The sequence below is a fragment of the Zea mays genome, chromosome 1 (genome assembly GCF_902167145.1).
Source record: "Zea mays cultivar B73 chromosome 1, Zm-B73-REFERENCE-NAM-5.0, whole genome shotgun sequence".
Lineage (NCBI taxonomy): Eukaryota > Viridiplantae > Streptophyta > Magnoliopsida > Poales > Poaceae > Zea > Zea mays.
In genome coordinates, this window is record NC_050096.1 from 248,565,833 (window position 1) to 248,571,832 (window position 6,000).

The following is a 6,000-nucleotide window of genomic DNA, read 5'->3' on the forward strand; positions in this document are numbered from 1 at the left end:
TGTGCCACCTCTGCAGAGTGTTAGAAAACTGGTATATCAGATGTGATCACGGTTAAGAGCAGCCTTGGGATCCTCTTTGATTAGAAGAATTTTGGATACTTCTATGATGATAGTTAATGATGATGAATATAACTCTAATCTCTGGTATTTCCTCTTAGATGGAGTACATTTGGGTAATAACTGGGTTTATTACTAAAATTTGGCTCTGTTGGGGACTTGTTCTCAAATGCTAAGAGTTAAGAACAAGGCAACATAGAAAGTGTTAAACGTTAAAGTCCTTCGTCTTTCAAAGCATTATCTCCCTTCGGATATAATGAATTCCAGACGAAGGTTATGAAGGACATACCTTCATAAGCACAATAAATGATGAAGAAGGATTCATATACAAAATATGGAAAATAACATAAACACTTTAAACATTATTATCAACTTATTTTTATTTGCGTTACTGTATCAACAATAACAAATTATAAATATACCTTCGGCTCGAAGGAAAGCAAGGGTACAAGCGTGACGCGAAAGTGAATGCCAAGTCAGCGTGAACAGTACGGGAATACTGTTCACCTATTTATAGGCACGGGTCGCAGCCCATGCAAAATTACATCCAGGCCCTTTGCTTTTGACAATAACTCTATAGTAATCTATCTGGGTCTAGATAGTCTTTTCCTCTTTAAGTCGGTTTCCTCTTTTCTGCCATCATGCCGAAGCTCCCTTGCGCACAGCTTCGGCTCTGTTCCATCCTTCGTGTTCTTTCCGTGCTTCTTCATACCGTGGGTTCTAGTTCGAAGATCCCTGTCCACACATTATACTCCAGAGACATTGTTAAATCATGTTTTTGAGGACCTTCGGAAGCCGAAGGCCCCCAACAGTAGCCCCTCGCAATATTAATTTGTTAGAATGATAAATTCAGATTGCGACATGGACGAAGGCCTTAAGCCGAAGGTCCGAAAAAACACCTTCCCTTTGCTAGAATAGCAACAGTCATTGACAAGCGGGACCCTCCAGTTTTCAACGCACTAGGCGTATAATTAAGAGCTCACCACGAGTTCATTTGGCACGCTTTCTTGCTATCTGCTCTTGCTCACCCAATTTTTAGCCCCTGCGCACCAACACTTTCTTGGCTTTGAATTTTTAAGCTTCGTATTCAAGAGCAGTTTTTGGCATTTCCGAAGATGTCTGAAGATAAAAAAGCTGTTGCTGAAACAAAGCTGAGCCTTCTTGAGGAGAAGAATCTTGGTTTTCTTGAATCAATATCAAAGACAAATACAGAAAAGATTACAAGGGAAATTCTGGAAGGTTTATCTGAAGATACTGGTGATAGCGACAGTTATGATGCGGAAAGTGGTGGGGAAGACTCGGAAGATCGACCCTGGCGGCCAAGCCATGCAGTTTTTGGAAAATCAAGCATTAAACAAAGTCATCTTGTCAATATGAGGGGTAGATATTTTCGGGATTTATCTATTGTGAGGGCTGACGAAGGAGAGAAAACTTGTCCTACTCCTGAGGAAAATGAAGTCGTGATATTCCAAAGTTTCTACAAGGCTGGGCTTCGGTTTCCTCTAAGCAGTTTCGTGGTTGAAGTTTTGAAGGTATTTGAAATCTGCCTTCATCAAATTACTCCCGAAGCAATCATAAGGATGGGAATCTTCGTATGGGTCGTGAAGAGCCAAGGTTTGGAGCCAAATGCAAAAAGTTTCTGCAGTATGCATGAGTTATTATATGAGACAAAACCCTGGGGTAAAGAGCAATATCATAACAATTTTGGCTGTTATAGCTTCGGTGCCCGCTCTGGGTCAAGCTGTCCTGTGCCAACTTTTCGGAAGAGATGGCCCGGGGACTGGATGAAGGAATGGTTCTATGTGAAAAACGACTTGAAGACACGAGAAGATATTAAAGATATCATCATGCGCCCTATCTGGCAGCGTTTCGGCCTTCGGAAACCGAAGGTGGATATTAACGAAGCAGCCGAAGAATGCCAGAGGGCCTTCGGCGTAGTTTGCTCTTTCATCGGGACAAGGGATTTGATCCAGGAACACAATGCCTTCAGAGTATGGCCACTTATAGAAAAGTGGGAAATGCCAAAGGAAACCATCAGCAAACCTGACGAAGGTGGACTAGTTAGGTTAAAATACACCTTCAGATATGGAGATACGTTTGTCGAGCCAGATGATGATTGGTTGAAATGTATTGAGGCCACAAGCGATGAACTGCTTGGGCCATACTCGAAGGCAGAAGATACTGCACTATCTGCGGCCTTCGGAGGCCGGAAGAAGAAAAGACTCAACCGAGTTTTTGATGCCATTGGGTTCGTCTATCCTGACTACCGTTACCCAATACGGGGTCAAAAAAGAAAAGATACGACTTCTGTGAAGGAAGGAAGTTGCTTCGGCCGCTCCTAGTGAGCCAGCGCCGAAGAGGAAAAAGATGAAGGTTCTTACGCACCGGCCACACTATATTGAACCGGCCACAGTGCCTGAGTTTGTCGGTGAGACCTCTTCGGCCACTGAAGCCAAGGAGCCAATTCCTCTACAGAATATTGAAGAGCCGGCCGTAATGCCGGAGATGGAAAAAATGGAAGATCCGAGGGGTGAAGAGACAAAGACATCGGAAATTTTAAGTCTTTCAGCAAGAGTTGAGGTGCCAATGCCAATGCCGAGGGCACAAAAAGACCTTACAACAACTCCCAAGAGAAAAAGAATGGTTAACGTGCTAGATGTGTTGGAAACAATAAAATCTTCAAGCTCTACTTCGAAGATAGCTGTCGAAGTTCCAAAGACACAAATTGAGGCCGAAGCTGCCAAAAGGCAAGCGGAAACTAAAACTGGGCTTTCAGAGCCTACCAAGAGGGAATTCTTGGAAATTGAAAAGGAAATGGAAAAAGAATCTGCAGAAGAAATTTTATCTGAGAAAACCGCCACACCTATTCCCGAAGCATCTTCCGAAGCTCCTAACTATGTCTTACGTCATGCTTCGGGTAAAAATCTGACCGAAAAAGAAAAACGAGAAGCTCAGTTCTATGCGCAAAAATTGAAATATCCCAAAGGGGCACTGATATTCAACGGCAGCGGAGAAGAAGACTTCTTGTATTGTCTCCCTGACAGCAAGGAGATTTCTGTCTATCGGGAGATGAGCAAGAGCTTCGGATTCCTGACATTAGAAGACGGGCTTTCGGTGTTGTCAAAAGACGAGCTGGCCGACAGCTTAGCATACAATAGTTTAAAGGTGAAAAAATGAGATCTTTGTATTATTTTGTGAAGCCAAAATTTTTCATTTGCTTAAACTTATTAGCGCATTTTTTGCAGGGCCTTATACTTAGCAATGCCCTCAGGGCACAAAAAGATGCCGAAGATGAAGGGTGTACCATAGCCTTGAGCAACCTTCGTTCCGAAGTAATTGAACTAAGGAACAAATGTCTCAAAAAGATAAAATATTACATTCGTTGGTGGATAAAATAAAAGAAGACGAAGCTGCTTTCAAAGCTCAAGCTGAGGCCCAGAAGCGCGAAATTGAGGATCTTCGGAAACAGCTAACCGAAGCTAAAGAAAAATGCACAGTTGAAGAAGCTAAACGAGAAATTAGTGAACAATGGGCAAATCATTTAAAGAAAAACGTTGAAGAGCTTCGTGCATCCAAGAAAATGTGTTATGAAAAGTCTATAGAATGTGTTAAGAAAATTAAAACCAGCTTCGCCAGCGTTGGCGCGTTCTCAAGTGAAGAAAATTTCATAAGGGGCGACCCCGAGGGCCCAATTGAATGGATCAGCCACGAAGCTGAAGCTTTTAAAGAAGTTTTGAATGGCCGCGGAGACATATGTGCCTTCTCGGGTGCTAGGGGGATTGCCACTGTTTTGGAGAGAAAAGGCTGCGATCATGTGAAATCCTTAGCACAAACCGAAGCCGACTTATCTTCTGAAGACATAAAAGACCCTTCGACCGAAGCAAGTTTGGTTGGTGGAAACTTTTTCACCGACATCTGGGAAAATGGTGGCCCGGAAATGGCTCAAGAAATTATACGGAAAAGCGAAAAAGGTATTCATGACGCTAGAAAAGTAGCAGAGGCCGCTGAGAAAAGTGCGGATCTCGAAGGGCGAATAGGTATTGACTACTAGTTTTTGGCTTTTTGTTGTAACTTTTTGATTTCGAACTTGTTTACACTTTGTAATACAGCCGCACTTTCTCCTCCCTCAGAGCCCGCCGAGCCATTAGCGGACCTCAATGTAAAGGGGGATTACGAAATTAGAAAAATGGCTGAAGCTATCATGGACAAAGTTGTTGATCAACTACTAAACGAAGCTGCAGAAGTAGTTCTAAGGGAAGATTAGATGTTATTGTAAAAACATTTGGAATGTAATATTTGTTGGACAATATGTGTAATATTTTGTAACTTTGAATGTAATATATAAGCTATTTATGATTCAATTCTTTACGATGCAGGAAACTTTACGTACATACCGTTTTTGAGCCTTCGGCGAAAAAACACCTTCCCTTCTTTTCATGCTTCGTAAATATTATCCATATTTCATAAAAACATCCAATCTTCGTAAAATCAGTAACCAATAGATCTTTTCATTTCAGGGTTTGACGAAGGTATGCTTCTTCAATAATTATTTTTGTGCCTTGGCACTGTTTCTTTGAAACAATCTCCGAATATCAACATTGAACCCCCTTCTTGCGTCATTGATGCAATATGATGTATGATGTTATGCTATGCAAATAATGTGATGATGTGATGTTATGCAAAATGATATTTGCCGAAGATCGACATTTGTTTTTCACTGCAAGCCTCCCTTAGGAGCTTCTTCGCCTTTTACTTCAGCGGAATCAGCGTTTATTTTTCGCTGTAAGCCTCCCTTAGGAGCTTCTTCGCCTTTTACTTCAGCGGAATCAGCGTTTATTTTTCGCTGTAAGCCTCCCTTAGGAGCTTCTTCGCCTTTTACTTCAGTGGAATCAGCGTTTATTTTTCGCTGTAAGCTCTGCATTCCCTTTGGAACGACTTTTGAGCAGAAAACTTACGCTGTGCTCCCTTAGGAACGACTTTTTGTTGCTTCGGGAAACTTACACTGTGTTCCTTAGAACGACTTTTTGTTATTTCGGAGATTCTCCTTGTAACAATAAGTTCTTATGCTTCGACAACTTTTTTTGGACTCCATAATTCTGTGGAGAAGGTATATTTTTACTATGGCAAAAGCGAAGCTATTACAAGAAATTGAAAATGACAAAAAGAACTTAGGATTTCAATAATTGTTCCTTATTAAAAAGAAAATGATACCGAATGCAAAAACTGCTGCCGAGGTAGGATATTTGTTAGTAAATATGCTTCGATTCTGGCACAGTACTATTGACTGTGCGAGCTTCGGACTCTTCTCTGAAGTCTCGTTGGTGGTGAGTATGCTGACTCCCTTCTGGCTGCTGGCCTCGTTGCATTGGTGGTGGAGGTGGGGGTTGTTGCCAAGATGCCTGAGGTTGGCTTGCCGAAGCAACAGAAGCTGCAGGGTGGTTGCCCACATACTCTGGAATATAAGGCGAGTGGTACGAAGCAGTATGCATAACTTGCTTCGGCTGGCTCTGTTGGGCTGCAGCTTCTGCTATCTCCTTCTGTTTCTGGATGGTGACATGGCACATCCTGGTGGTGTGGCCCTTGTCCTCACCACAGAATAGGCAATAAATTTTCCAGGGCTGATCCCCAAACCTTCCTCCGAAGCCCAGGCACCTCTGCCCCTTGGAGCTGGGGGCCAAGGATAGCTCTGGTGCTGTCCCGAAGCCTGAGAGGAATATTGTGGCCTCTGCTGCTGGCTTCCCCTGTAATCATTCTGAGTGGAATGAATTGATCTGACATGTCTAGGATGAATTCTCCCTCCGAAGCCCCTGGCTATTTTGGAGAACCTGTAAACTTCCTCCCTTCTCTGTCGAAAGTCATTGTCAGCGTGGATGTATTCATCCATCTTCTGAAGCAGTTTCTCCAGAGTCTGAGGGGGCTTCCTGGCAAAGTATTGGGTTGAAG